We start from the raw sequence: 15236 nt of genomic DNA on the forward strand, positions 1-15236 counted from the left end.
AGGATCAAACAAAACTCTAGTTATTCTTAATTTTAACTTGATGAACTCTAGTCGAACTTGAACTATATCATTTTTTATTTGAATCCAACTCAAGTTAAGAAATATTTGGATTTAGTTCGGTTCATATCCAATCTTAAGTGGCACCCTAGTTAGTAAATACAAGTATGAGAAAAATGGTACGAGAAATTATACAGATATAAAACGATGAATAGTAAAAAATATGTTTATAAAAAAGTGTAATAAAACTTGGATATGGGAAAAATATGGAACACGTACAGACAAGTTTAATGTAATACATCATTAATAATACGTTTATAAAAATATAATAAGTTTAATAATAATTTTAGTATTTTTATGGATTTTTGGGTAAAATTAATATAATAATTCATATGTAAAGTATTTAGTTAACTATTAAAATTAATATAACATAATACATCATATTTAGTCACTATACCACAAGATGAATATACAACAAGATTAATGAATTATCGGTGCATCAAATAAGTTCAAATATCAAACATTAAATGAATCACAAACATGATGAAGTTATAAACAAGTAAAGAAAAAGACAATAAAAGTTTATTTTTTTAGAAAATAACGACTATGAAAAGTTGAACTAACAAAAAGATAAGCATCGATCAGGAGTAAAAATAAAAAAATTTTGTGGAAAAGTTTTTATTGCAATATGAACCTCATATGATGAATAAAGAGGTTATGGATTTGAAAAAAAAAGGTTTTTTCTTGTTGGCATTTTGATAATTAATTGAAAATTAAAAAAACACTTTGGTACTTTAAATTTGGGAATTGAAATAATGTTGTTTTGGATATTTTAAAAATTCGAAAAAATGAAAAATAGTCGTTTAATATGTGAAATGTGAAAAATACATGTTTAATATATTTTGAGTTTAAAATATCATGTTTAATGCACGAATTAAATGGGACCATAAATTCTATGAATTTTTGCTAACTAGGGGTGGCACCGGCACCACTTTCCTCACCTAAAGAACTTACCTTGTTGTTTCTGACCATTTTCCCAGTCATCAGCAACTGCACAGACGTACCCAAATTTGACGGTTCCTTCAAGTCTTGAAGGCAACGTTTGTGGTGTTGCCTAAAGGTAGAGCATGCAAGCATCCGTTTAGATTGGTTAATTAGGTCAATGAAATTGGACATAACACAAATCGTACGCACAAACACTAAACCCAAGTCCTGAGAAGTGAAGTCAAGATGGGTAAACAAGGTTAAAGATATATGATTGTGATATGTGAATAGTAAAAAAGATCAAACAGAAAAATTATTAATTTGTAAAAGCTTCGAAAAACTCTGATCAGAAAACTATCATATTTTGGGATATCATAACTGAACCTTAATCCATAAATTAGGGTCTCTAGAGGTGTTAAGAGCCTGCACCTAATTTGTTTCCCAACCAATGTGAGATTCTCAATAATTCTCCCTTTCACATTAAGACATGAGTCCGACACTTAATTCCGATCCATCTCAATAGTCAAACATGCATTTTGAAAAGGCATACAGTACAATATAAAAGGCCAAAATGACCTGACAGTGATTCTATAGCTTTTAAGTCAAGTCAATTAAGTTGGTGAAGTCAAGAAAATGATTAGGAGACAGAAGAATAAAAAGGGAGCAAAGGAAAGAAGCTGCAGAGAAACCTGGCGTGAAAGATGGCATTGACATATTCCATCCTTTGAAAGTTCCTAGGAAAGTTCCTAATTCTGTTGATAAATATGGAGTTCCAAATTAGGCTCTGCAGTGCATAAACTTACACTAGTTTAAGCAATGGCATTCTCATCACTCAATAAACTCTCCTCTGTTTTCTTCAGCCTCTTTGTTCTGCTACATTTTCAACTCAATGTTGCTTTTAATTCTACACAAGAAGCACAAGCTCTTCTCAAATGGAAAGCCAGCCTTCAAACCCGGAGCCAGTCTATTCTCTCTTCATGGACAATTTATCCTGTTAATGCTACCAACAATTCTACTCAACATGGAACTGAACTAACCCATTGTACTAATTGGTTTGGAGTATCTTGTGACCGCGTTGGAAACATCCATAGATTAAACTTGTCTGTTTTAGGTTTAAAAGGTACACTCGATAGATTTTCATTCTTATCATTCCCTCATCTTGCATATCTTGATCTTGCCGTTAATAAACTCTTTGGAGTTATCCCCTCACAAATTGGTAATCTCTCAAAACTGAAATATCTTGATTTGTCGATTAATCAATTTTTTGGGAAAATACCGATTGAAATTGGTCTTCTAACACATTTGGAGGCCCTTCACCTAGGTGAGAGTCAACTGGATGGTTTAATTCCAGAAGCATTAGGACAACTAAGTTCTCTTAGAGAACTTGCTCTATACAATAACCATTTAGACGGCTCAATTCCTGCTTCTTTGGGAAATCTAAGTAAATTGTCTTGGTTGGGTCTTTATGATAATTTGCTTTCAGGTTTCATTCCTCCAGAGATAGGAAACCTCTCTAATCTCGTTGAACTTTACATGAATAACAACAACTTAACAGGTCCAATCCCTGCCAGTTTTGGCAAATTAAGAAAGCTAACCGTGTTGCACATGTTCTCCAACCAACTTTCTAGTTCCATTCCTCAAGAATTAGGAAATTTGGAATCTCTCACTGATATTAGTCTTCATCACAATAATCTTTCAGGTTCTATTCCAGCGTCTCTAGGTGGTTTGAAAAATCTCCATTTGCTTCATTTATATAATAATTCACTATCAGACTCTATTCCCACAGAAATAGGAAACTTGAACAAGCTTGTTGATTTAGAGTTGAGTCGAAATATTCTCAGTGGTTCTATTCCTGATTCTTTTAAAAATCTTAGCAAGTTAGAGTTTTTATACCTTCATGAAAACAATCTTTCTGGTACTATTTTCCAAGAAATTGGGAATTTCATGAGTTTGTTTGTATTATATTTAGACACCAACCACTTCACTGGTCACTTACCCCATAATATATGTGCTAGTGGTTCTCTGGAGAAGTTTAGTGCTAGTGACAACAATTTTTTTGGTCCAATTCCCAGAGGCTTGAGAAACTGTACAAGTCTAAGAAATCTTCATATGCAAGGAAACCAATTTGTTGGAAATATATCTGAAGTTTTTGGCACCTATCCAAAGCTAGAAGTGTTTGATATTAGTCATAATCAGTTTTATGGTGAAATCACATCAAATTTGGTGAAGTGTTCAAATTTAATCTCCTTAAAGATGGCTGGGAACAATATTGGTGGGAGCATACCATTTGAACTTGAAACTTAACTAATTGCTCTTGATCTTTCTTCTAATCTTCCAGTTGGGAGTTCTTGAGCTCTAGTTTTCAATGGGGATCAACTTTGTATTGTGTAGCTTCTTATTATTATTATTATTTGTGGTTTTTTGAATTAGCTATTAATGAATCAAAAGAGTATCATCTTTCAGCAAAATACTTCTTTAAGATTTGAGAGGGATTGGTAACCCTACTTCTCCAACAGTTATTCTTGGGCTGCAAATAAGCCAAACCTCAACTCAATTATTGTTGAATCAAACTTAAGTTCTAGTGGCTTGATTTTGACTCTTAAATCAAGCTCTAGTTTGTTATTATTAGGTTCAATGAAATTATGAGCTTGTTATAGTTTCTTTCAAGTATAATATCAATAAACCTTTAAATAATCGAAGTAAGCTGAAAAAACTGAAATTAATTTTCTCTCTATAAAAATCAATTGGTTCCATAGATGAATTTCAACACCAAATGAAGGCAGAAATTAACTAATGTTTTGATAGCAGATGTTAGAAATGTAAATGATCTATCCATACAATGAACATTGCACATAAAGAGAATCAAAATTAATATATGTCCTACTATTGCTTAAGTGTTGAACAACAGTCATATTGTTTAGAATACACAACTTAACTTTAGAAATCAGTATTTTGCAAGAAGTGAAGAGTGAAGTTACGTACCACATCGCTTGTTTAATTGACTGGCCGGAGCAGTTACATATCGAATAAAAGCCGGCTCTATTTTATGCTGAATTAACTGCACAGGGAAATTTCAAAGAAAGCGGAGAAAAATCCACATCCCACAAAATTGAATGATACAAATTATGATTCGATCGAATTTCATGTTACAGATATGGAAAATCGTGCATAAGAAGAAGGTCGTTTTGGGGTTTTTATTTCAAATTTAAAAATTTCTCCGCCCAGACCCAGTTATTGTCTTCCCGCGTGCTCCTGTTATTTGGCTTCTACGAAAATAGAAAGAAAATGTGTTGTCACGGCGACACCGTCATAGCTCTCACCCAACCCGGCGATCTGTATTTCGTGTCCGTCAATTACTGCAGATCCCTGACTCAATCTCTAATTCTCAGGATGTACGTTTTCGCTGATCCCTGAGGCCATGCCTCATTCATAAGCGCCAGTCCATATTCGTTTCATTATTATTTTCTTTCTTCTAGCATCTGAAAATTTTTCATGTCTTTCTGAATTTCATTGTGTTCGTGGTAGATTAAAGATTAATTAATAAATTATTTATTTATTTTTTAATGATATTTGTTGTAAGAATTGAAGTTAAATTTTTTAGAATTAATGATACAATAAAAATGTGTACAAGAAATTTTATAAATTTAAATTTGTTTATAATATTTTTTTTAAAATTATGACGGGATAATTAAACTTTGTAATTGTTATATTATTATTTTTAGAAAATGTATACTATGATACAATAAACGATATAAAAAATTAACTCTCCGTTACATTATATGCAATTCAATTGTCATAAAAGAAATAATAAAACCATATTACAAACAAATTATACACATTTATCTATACAAAATAAAGTGGAAACTTGTAATTAGATACTCTAATTATTTATTTTTCTCTTACTTTAAAATCATTAAATAAAATGTTACCATATCAAGTTTAATAAATAAATTTGTAATTTGTTTATATATGTAATTTTACTCTAAAAGGAATTGTCTTTGTTAATATTAAGTCAATTATAATTTGTATTAATAAAATTATATGTATAAATAATATATATAAATATATATATATAAATGATAATGTATTATTATATGAATAAGTGATTTTGAATTAAAAATTAAATAATTTACAATCAAATAGTAGCATATCCTATTAATGCTACCAACAATTCTACTTAACATAAATCCAAACTAACCCATTGGACTCATTGGTTTGTGGAATCTACAGCACCAGTATTTCAAATTTGAAACACAACAATTAATACTGTGCCGGTAATGGTACCCCCTCATCTCAATTATTGAAACAACAATATTATCACTCCCATCTCTATCATTCCATTTAAAACTTTATTAAATCTGAGTTTGAATAAAAACAACATAGAGTAAGGATTTCGTGAATGAGTTGAGTTTGAACAAGCCTGGATTAAATTAAAAATTAAACTGTTTTCAAATAAAGTTTGTGGCTATAGGAAAAAAATATCTTTTTATCTAATAATGAATAAAACAATGTCATTTTGATAATTGTTTAATATGATTCGAATCGAGTTATTACTCAAACTCGATTCAAATGGAGTCATCGTCCAACTCAAAAATTAGACTGGGTTGAATCCCCTTTAACTCAAGTTTTGCTTAATTTCAAACACAAGTCAACTTTTCCAATTTGAATTTGGTTTGGTTTTAGAAAAGAATTAATATTTTGACTCGAGTTCAATTTAAGTTTACTTTAAACAAATTTAAATTAAATCAAACCGAATCAAACTATACTTCAAGACTGCATCAGTTCAGTTCTAGTCTAGCCCTCTCACTACTGCCAGAAATGATGATACTCTAGTGGTAATACTTTGAGAAAGACCAACACAAGTTATTCGCACAAAGATAGCGGACTCGGTGGAAAAGGAAAACAGACTCAAGCCTCAAGTAACAAAGTCCAATAATGTTTTCCTTCATAATTTAATATATTTTATTTTTGTAAAATTCTAAAATATTTCAAAAGTTAATTTAGTATCAATGTGAATTACCGGGTTGGCTTAGACTAAAATTTATGTTCAATTCAAAAAATTAGAATTAGAGTTAGACTTTCATTTTAATAACTTGACTTGAGCTTAAGAGCTTGGTGGTGTCGTCTTATTGGAACAATTCCTCCCTAACAATTTTTTTTGTAAAGTACTGGACTAAATTTATCATTGTTCAAATTCAATTCTACTCAAAACTACAATGGTTAGGTTTTTATATTCAATTCTAATATAAAAAACTGATTTTTTTTTTCAAAAATTCACTATGAAAACTTGAACTAAAAGCTTATTTGTCATATTTGAATATATATATTATTAAATTAAGTTTATTCTAAAGTTAAATAAGTCAAATTATATACTTAATCATAAATTATACAAATTTTTTTAATATTATTTTTAAACAGTTTATTAGTTTAATCATTGATCAATCAATTTAACCACCAATTAAACCAAATCACCTTTTTTATTGGATTGATATCTAATCCAGTTGTAAGAACATTGACCAAATTAACAAGTGATTATTGTGTATAAAACAATGTTATATGTATATCTAATGATAAGTACCAATTTAGATATATATATTAAAATATTATTATATAATTAAATAATTTTAAATTAAATATAAAATAAATAACACCTAAAATTGTATGAAACGTTGAATTCCTTTAACTTAAAAAAAAAAAAAAAAACAGTTTTCAAGTTACACCAATCCTGGGTCACTAACGTACAAACACTTTTAACAAAAAGAAAATTGCATTTTGAAAATTCAAGACAAAAACCTCAGTTGACTTGGTAGTGATTTGAAGGTTCCTTCGAGTCTTGAAGGCAACATTTGTGGTGTTGCCTAAATTAAAGGTAGATCATGAAAGCATCCGTTTAGATTGGGTAATTAAGTCAATGAAATTGGAAGTAACACAAATTATACGCACAAAGAGTAAGCACAAGTCCTGAGAAGTGAAGATGAATAGAAGTGAAACAAGCTTAAAAGTATATGAGTATGTCTTTTCCTGGTAAAGAATATATAAGATTAATTGTTTCCGAATCAAAAAGTGTTGCCAGAAACCTTTTTCTACGTTGAGATGACTAATAAAAATAAAACACTATGTATAAACATATTATATAAATTTACTCATATAAACTGAGATGATAATATATGATCAGGTGATATAATTGCTGATTTTTTCTTCTCATTTCAGAATCATCAAATTAGATGCTACTATATTAGTTTGTATGAATAAATTTGTGTAATTTGTTTGTATAGTATTACTCTAACTAATAAAGGCAACAAAAACCCGGAGTAGAAGAAGGGGCATTGACACATTCAGTCCTTTGAGAGTTCCGAATTCTGTTTATAACTGATTCGACGGTTCCTTCAAGTCTTGAAGGCAACGTTTGTGGTGTTGCCTAAAGGTAGAGCATGCAAGCATCCATTTAGATTGGTTAATTAGGTCAATGAAATTGGAGATAACACAAATCGTACGCACAAACACTAAACCCAAGTCCGGAGAAGTGAAGTCAAGATGAATAAGAGTAAAACAAGCTTAAAGATATACGATTGTGATATATGAATAGTAAAAAAGATCAAACGGGAAAAATATTAGTTTGTAAAAGCTTCGAAAAACTCTGATCAGAAAACTATCATATTCTGGGATATCATAACTGAACTTTCATCTATAAATTAGGGTCTCTAGAAGTGTTAAGAGCCTGCGCCTAATTTGTTTCCCAACCAATGTGAGATTCTCAATAATTCTCCCTTTCACATTGAGACATGGGTCCGACACTTAATTCCAATCCATCTCAATAGTCAAACATGAATTTTGAAAAAGCATACAGTACAATATAAAAGGCCAAAATGACCTGACAGTGATTCTATAGCTTTTAAGTCAAGTCATTGTATCTTTTGCTGTGTTGCATATTTAGTAGATCATCCAGTCATCCAGCTAGTCTGGACTAGGTCAATGATAAGTACGCACAATGACTAAACACAAGTCTTGAGAAGTGAAGTCAAGATGAATATGAGTGTATCTTTTCCCGGTAAAGAATATATAGGATTAATTATTTACTAATCAAGGAGTGTGTTACATGAACCCTTTTTCTATGTGGGGATGAGTAATAAAGGCAGCAAAAACCTGGAGTAAAAGAAGGGCCACTAACATATTAAGTCCTTTGAGAGTTCGGAATTCTGTTTATAAATATGGAGCTGCAAATTAGGTTCTACAGTGCACAAACTTAAACTAGTTTAAGCAATGGCATTCTCATCACTCAATAAACTCTTCCCTGTGTTCATACACCTGCATAATCAACCTGTGGTGGCAAGTCCTGCATAATCAGGAGGATAGGAAGTTCATGCTGAGGTTACAAAATTGTTGAGTATTGGTATCAGGAGATCAGAGAATACTTAGACGAAGTCCAACTTAAGGGGGCATATTGGCATTCGCAGCAATGAAATCAGAGAGAGTTCAGCTTAAGGGGACATACTGATACGAGTACAAAACAGCACTTGACAAGTCTCAAGGATCACCCTGCATTTTATTAAAATATAAAAGACCCTGTCATACTTTGCAAAAACAAGAAGGAGCAATTTGATATAGTATTGGGATTATATAAAAACTCCTTTTTCTATAAAAAATTACTGCCTTCGTATATTTCGTAATTTAACCTAATCTAGAAAATTACTGATTAATTTAATTAGATGGAAAGATTTGGAAACTAGAAAAAGGCCATGGAAATTCTAATTAACCTTTACATGGTGACATTAACAGTAATAGTAACAACCCCCCACGCAATACATTTGTGGTATGGTGAAGTCAAGAAAATGATTGTGAGACAGAAGAATAAGAAGAGAGAAAAGGAAAGGAGCTGCAGAAAAACCTGGCATGAAAGGTGGCATTGACATATTCCATCCTTTGAAAGTTCCTAGTTCTGTTGATAAATATGGAGTTCCAAATTAGGCTTTGCAGTGCATAAACTTACACTAGTTTAAGCAATGGCATTCTCATCACTCAATAAACTCTCCTCTGTTTTCTTCAGCCTCTTTGTTCTGCTACATTTTCAACTCAATGTTGCTTTTAATTCTACACAAGAAGCACAAGCTCTTCTCAAATGGAAAGCCAGCCTTCAAACCCAGAGCCAGTCTATCCTGTCTTCATGGACACTTTATCCTGTTAATGCTACCAACAATTCTACTCAACATGGAATCAAACTAGCCCATTGTACTAATTGGTTTGGAGTTTCTTGTGATCGTGCTGGAAGCATCCATAGATTAAACCTATCTGTTTTAGGTTTAAAAGGTACACTTGATAGATTTTCATTCTTATCGTTTCCTCATCTTGCATATCTTGATCTTTCCATTAATGAACTCTTTGGAGTTATCTCTTCACAAATTGGTAATCTCTCCAAACTAAAGTATCTTGACTTGTCAACTAATCAGTTTTTTGGGAAAATTCCAACTGAAATTGGTCTCCTAACACATTTGGAGACCCTCCATGTGTTTGAGAATCAATTAAATGCTTCATCAATTCCTAAAGAAATAGGCCAACTTAATTCTCTCAGTGAACTTGCTTTATATAGTAACCATTTGGAAGGTTCAATTCCTGCTTCTTTGGGAAATTTGAGTAAACTGTCTTGGTTGGCTCTCTATAATAATTCACTTTCAGGTGTCATTCCTCCAGAGATGGGAAACCTCTCTAATCTCCTTGAACTTTACATAGATACCAATAACTTAACAGGTTCAATCCCTACTAGTTTTAGCAAACTAAGAAAACTAACCGTGTTGTACATGTTTTCCAACCAACTTTCTGGTTCCATTCCTCAAGAATTAGGAAATTTGGAATCTCTCACTAATTTTAGTCTTCATAATAATAGTCTTTCAGGTTCTATTCCAGCATCTCTAGGTGGTTTGAAAAATCTGAGTATTCTTCATTTATACAGTAATACACTTTCAGGCTCTATTCCTATTGAAATAGGAAATCTGAACAAGCTTATTGATTTAGATTTAAGTAGAAATATACTCAATGGCTCTATTCCTGATTCCTTTAAAAATTTGAGCGAGTTAGAGTTTTTATCCTTTTATAAAAATAATCTTTCTGGTACTATTCCCCAAGAAATTGGGAATTTCACGAATTTGTCTAGGTTACATTTAGACACCAACCACTTTACTGGTCCCTTACCCCATAATATATGTGCTAGTGGTTCTTTGGAGAGATTTAGTGTTAGTGACAACAATTTTTTTGGTCCAATTCCCAAAGGTTTGAGAAATTGTACGAGTCTAAGAAGACTCTCTATGCAAGGAAACCAATTTGTTGGAAATATATCTGAAGTTTTTGGCACCTATCCAAATCTAGAATTGTTTGATATTAGCCATAATGAATTTTATGGTGAAATCACATCAAATTTGGTTAAGTGTTCAAATTTAATCTCCTTAAAGATGGCAGGGAACAATATTGGTGGGAGCATACCATTTGAACTTGAAACTTAACTAATTGCTCTCGATCTTTCTTCTAATCTTCTAGTTGGGAGTTCTTGAGCTCTAGTTTTCAATGGGGATCAACTTTGTATTGTATAGCTTATTATTATTATTATTATTATTTGTGGTTTTTTGAATTAGCTATTAATGAATCAAAAGAGTATCATCTTTCAGCAAATTACTTCTTTAAGATTTGAAAGGGATTGGTAACCCAAATTCTCCAACAGTTGTTTTTGGGCTGCAAATAAGCCAAACCTCGATCAATTATTGTTGAATCAAACTTAAGTTTGAGTGGCTCGATTTTGACTCTTCAATCAAGCTCGAGTTTGTTATTATTGGGTTTAATGAGATCGTGAGCTTGTTGTAGTTTCTTTCAAGTATAATACCAATAAATCTCTAAATAATCGAAGTAAGCCGAAAAAACCAAAATTAATTCTCTCTATAAAAATCAATTGGTTCCATAGATGAATTTCAACAATTTTCAACACCAAATCAAGGCAGAAATTAACTAATGTTTTGGTAGCAAATGTTAGAAATGTAAATGATCTATCCATACAATGAACATTGCACATAAAGGGAAAGTGCTGAACAACAGTTATATTGTTTAGAATACACAACTTAAACTTTAGAAATCAGTTGTTTGTAAGAAGTGAAAAGTGGAGTTACGTACCACACCGCTTGTTTAATTGACTTACTGGAGCAGTTACATATCGAATAAAAGCCGGTTCTGTTATATGCTGCATTAACCGCTTAGAGAAATTTCAGAGTTAGTGGAGAAAAATCCACATCCTACAAAATTGAATGATACAGATATAGAAAATCGTGGATAAGAAAAAGGTTGTTTTGGGGTTTTTATTTCAAATTTAAAAATTTCTCAGCCGCAGACCCCGTTATTGTCTTCCCCCGTGCTCCCGTTATTTGGCTTCTACGAAAATAGAAAGAAAATGAGTTGTCACGGCGACACCGTCATAGCTCTCACCCAACCCGGCAATCTGTATTTCATTTCCGGCAATTACTGCAGATCCCTGACTCAATCTCTAACTCTCAGGGTGTACGTTTTCGCTGATCCCTGACGCCATGCCTCATTCTTAACCGCCAGTCCATATTTGTTTCATTATTATTTTCTTTCTTCTAGCATCTGAAAATTTTTCATGTCTTTCTGAATTTCATTGTGTTCATGGTAGATCAAAGATTAATTAATAAATTATTTATTTATTTTTTAATGATATTTGTTGAAGGAATTAAGGTTAATTTTTTTGGAATTAATGATACGATCAAAATGAGTACGAGAAATTTTATAAATTTAAGTTTCTTTATAATATTTTTTTTAAAATTATGACGGGATAAATTTAAGTTTCTTTATAATATTTTAGAAAATGTATACTATGATACAATAAACGATAGAAATGGAACTATAAATCAAGACTAAACACAAGTCTTGAGAAGTGAAGTTAAGATGAGTATGAGTGTATCTTTTCCCGGTAAAGAATATATAGGATTAATTATTTACTAATCAAAGAGTGTGTTACATGAACCCTTTTTCTATGTGGGGATGAGTAATAAAGGCAGCAAAAACCTGGAGTAAAAGAAGGGCCACTAACATATTAAGTCCTTTGAGAGTTCGGAATTCTGTTTATAAATATGGAGCTGCAAATTAGGTTCTACAGTGCACAAACTTAAACTAGTTTAAGCAATGGCATTCTCATCACTCAATAAACTCTTCCCTGTTTTCATATACCTGCATAATCAACCTGTGATGGCAAGTCCTGCATAATCAGGAGGATAGGAAGTTCATGCTGAGGTTACAAAATTGTTGAGTATTGGTATCAGGAGATCAGAGAATACTTAGACGAAGTCCAACTTAAGGGGGCATATTGGTATTCACAGCAATGAAATCAGAGGGAGTTCAGCTTAAGGCGACATATTGATACGAGTACAAAACAACACTTCACAAGTCTCAAGGATCACGCTGCATTTTACTAAAACATAAAGGACCGTGCCACATTTTGCAAAAACAAGAAGGAGCAATTTGATATTGTATTGGGATTATGTAAAAACTCTCTTTTCTATAAAAAATTACTGCCTTCGTATATTTCGTAATTTAACCTAATCTAGAAACTTCTCTATTCTGAGAGCCCTAATCCTTTAGTTATGTGAGTTTTTTGTGTTTTCCTTCAATTTGAACTTTATTCATTTAATCTAAGTTTGATTGGAATTGAGTTGCTCATATCGAATCTAATTTTATTTTAAATCAAATTTTTTGTCTTTGTTTTCATTCAAATTTGAATATTTAAATCAATTTGAATTCAAATTGTTTATGAAACAAACTCTATCTTTGATTCAAATTCTGGTTGTTTGATTCAAACTTAAATTTAAGTTTGAACAAAATCTTATCTTGCCTTATCAAATTTTTAGTTCCGTTCCTATCTATCTATGGTAAATGGACAATATATAGATCCCCCATTTGTAATTAAAAATGGATTTTTTTACTTCATGAAGAAAACTAGTTTGATTAGAAGGTTTTTGAAAACATGTTTTTGTGACTAAATTGAAATGAGTTGATTAAAAACACATACCATTAATCTATTCCACAATTTATGTCAACTTTGTGATAATATTTATTTAAGCGGTTTATTAGTCAAGCCGATCAAGACTCAAACCAGTCATTTGATAAGATTAATGTTTAATCTGGGTCTAAAAACATTGAATACAACATTAATATTTATATGAGCATCATAAAATCTTATAATGGTGAGAAAAAAACCTTGTGAGAACAATCCACATGACCAAACAACAATTTGCATGATAGATTGTTCGATCAACTAAACCGTAATTGTGGTTGTTAAACACTATAATTAACAGAAAATTATTGATTAAGTTGATTAAATGGAAAGATTTGGAAGCTAGAAAAAGGCCATGGAAATTCTAATTAACCTTTACAGGGTGACATCAACAGTAATAGTAACAACCCCCCACGCAATACATTAGTGGCATGGTGAAGTCAAGAAAATGATTGTGAGACAGAAGAATAAAAAGAGAGAAAAGGAAAGAAGCTGCAGAAAAACCTGGCATGAAAAGGTGGCATTGACATATTCCATCCTTTGAATGTTCCAAGTTCTGTTGATAAATATGGAGTTCCAAATTAGGCTCTGCAGTGCATAAACTTACACTAGTTTAAGCAGTGGCATTCTCATTACTCTATAAACTCTCCTCTGTTTTCTTCGGCCTCTTTGTTCTGCTACATTTTCAACTCAATGTTGCTTTTAATTCTACACAAGAAGCACAAGCTCTTCTCAAATGGAAAGCCAGCCTTCAAACCCAGAGCCAGTCTATCCTCTCTTCATGGACACTTTATCCTATTAATGCTACCAACAATTCTACTCAACATGGAACCAAACTAACCCATTGTACTAATTGGTTTGGAGTTTCTTGTGACCGCGCTGGAAGCATCTATAGATTAAACCTGTCTGTTTCAGGTTTAAAAGGTACACGATAGATTTTCATTCTCATCATTTCCTCATCTTGCATATTTTGATCTTGCTATTAATGAACTCTTTGGAGTTATCCCTTCACAAATTGGTAATCTCTCCAAACTGAAGTATCTTGACTTGTCAACTAATCAGTTTTTTGGGAAAATACCAACTGAAATTGGTCTCCTAACACATTTAGAGACCCTTCACTTGGCTGAGAATCAATTAAATGCTTCATCAATTCCAAAAGAAATAGGCCAACTAAGTTCTCTCAGTGAACTTGCTTTATATAGTAACAGTTTGGAGAGTTCAATTCCTGCTTCTTTGGGAAATTTGAGTAAACTGTCTTGGCTCTCTATAATAATTCCCTTTCAGGTTTCATTCCTCCAGAGATGGGAAACCTCTATAATCTCCTTGAACTTTATATGAATACCAATAGCTTAACAGGTTCAATCCCTGCCAGTTTTGGCAAACTAAAAAAATTAACTGTGTTGTACATGTTCTCCAACCAACTTTCTGGTTACATTCCTCAGGAATTAGGAAATTTGGAATCTCTCATTAATATTAGTCTTCATAGCAACAATCTTTCAGGTTCAATTCCAGCAAATCTAGGTGGCTTGAGAAATCTCCATTTGCTTTATTTATACAATAATACATTGTCAGGCTCTATTCCCATGGAAATAGGAAACTTGAACATGCTTCTTGATTTAGACTTGAGTCAAAATATACTCAGTGGTTCTATTCCTGATTCCTTCAAACATTTGAGCAGGTTGAACCGTTTATACCTTGGTCATAACCAACTTGTTGGAAATATATCTGAAGTTTTTGGCACCTATCCAAATCTAGAATTGTTTGATATTAGCCATAATGAATTTTATGGTGAAATCACATCAAATTTGGTTAAGTGTTCAAATTTAATCTCCTTAAAGATGGCAGGGAACAATATTGGTGGGAGCATACCATTTGAACTTGAAACTTAACTAATTGCTCTCGATCTTTCTTCTAATCTTCTAGTTGGGAGTTCTTGAGCTCTAGTTTTCAATGGGGATCAACTTTGTATTGTATAGCTTATTATTATTATTATTATTATTTGTGGTTTTTTGAATTAGCTATTAATGAATCAAAAGAGTATCATCTTTCAGCAAATTACTTCTTTAAGATTTGAAAGGGATTGGTAACCCAAATTCTCCAACAGTTGTTTTTGGGCTGCAAATAAGCCAAACCTCGATCAATTATTGTTGAATCAAACTTAAGTTTGAGTGGCTCGATTTTGACTCTTAAATCAAGCTCAAGTTTGTTATTATTG

The 15236-nt window shown here is 31.9% G+C and overlaps 1 pseudogene; it reads left to right on the forward strand.

Moving 5' to 3' along the window:
* Window positions 1-8981: 8981 nt before the first annotated feature.
* On the forward strand, window positions 8982-15140 carry LOC123196495 (annotated as a pseudogene).
* Window positions 15141-15236: the final 96 nt, after the last annotated feature.

Source organism: Mangifera indica, chromosome 14 (assembly GCF_011075055.1).
Source record: "Mangifera indica cultivar Alphonso chromosome 14, CATAS_Mindica_2.1, whole genome shotgun sequence".
NCBI lineage: Eukaryota > Viridiplantae > Streptophyta > Magnoliopsida > Sapindales > Anacardiaceae > Mangifera > Mangifera indica.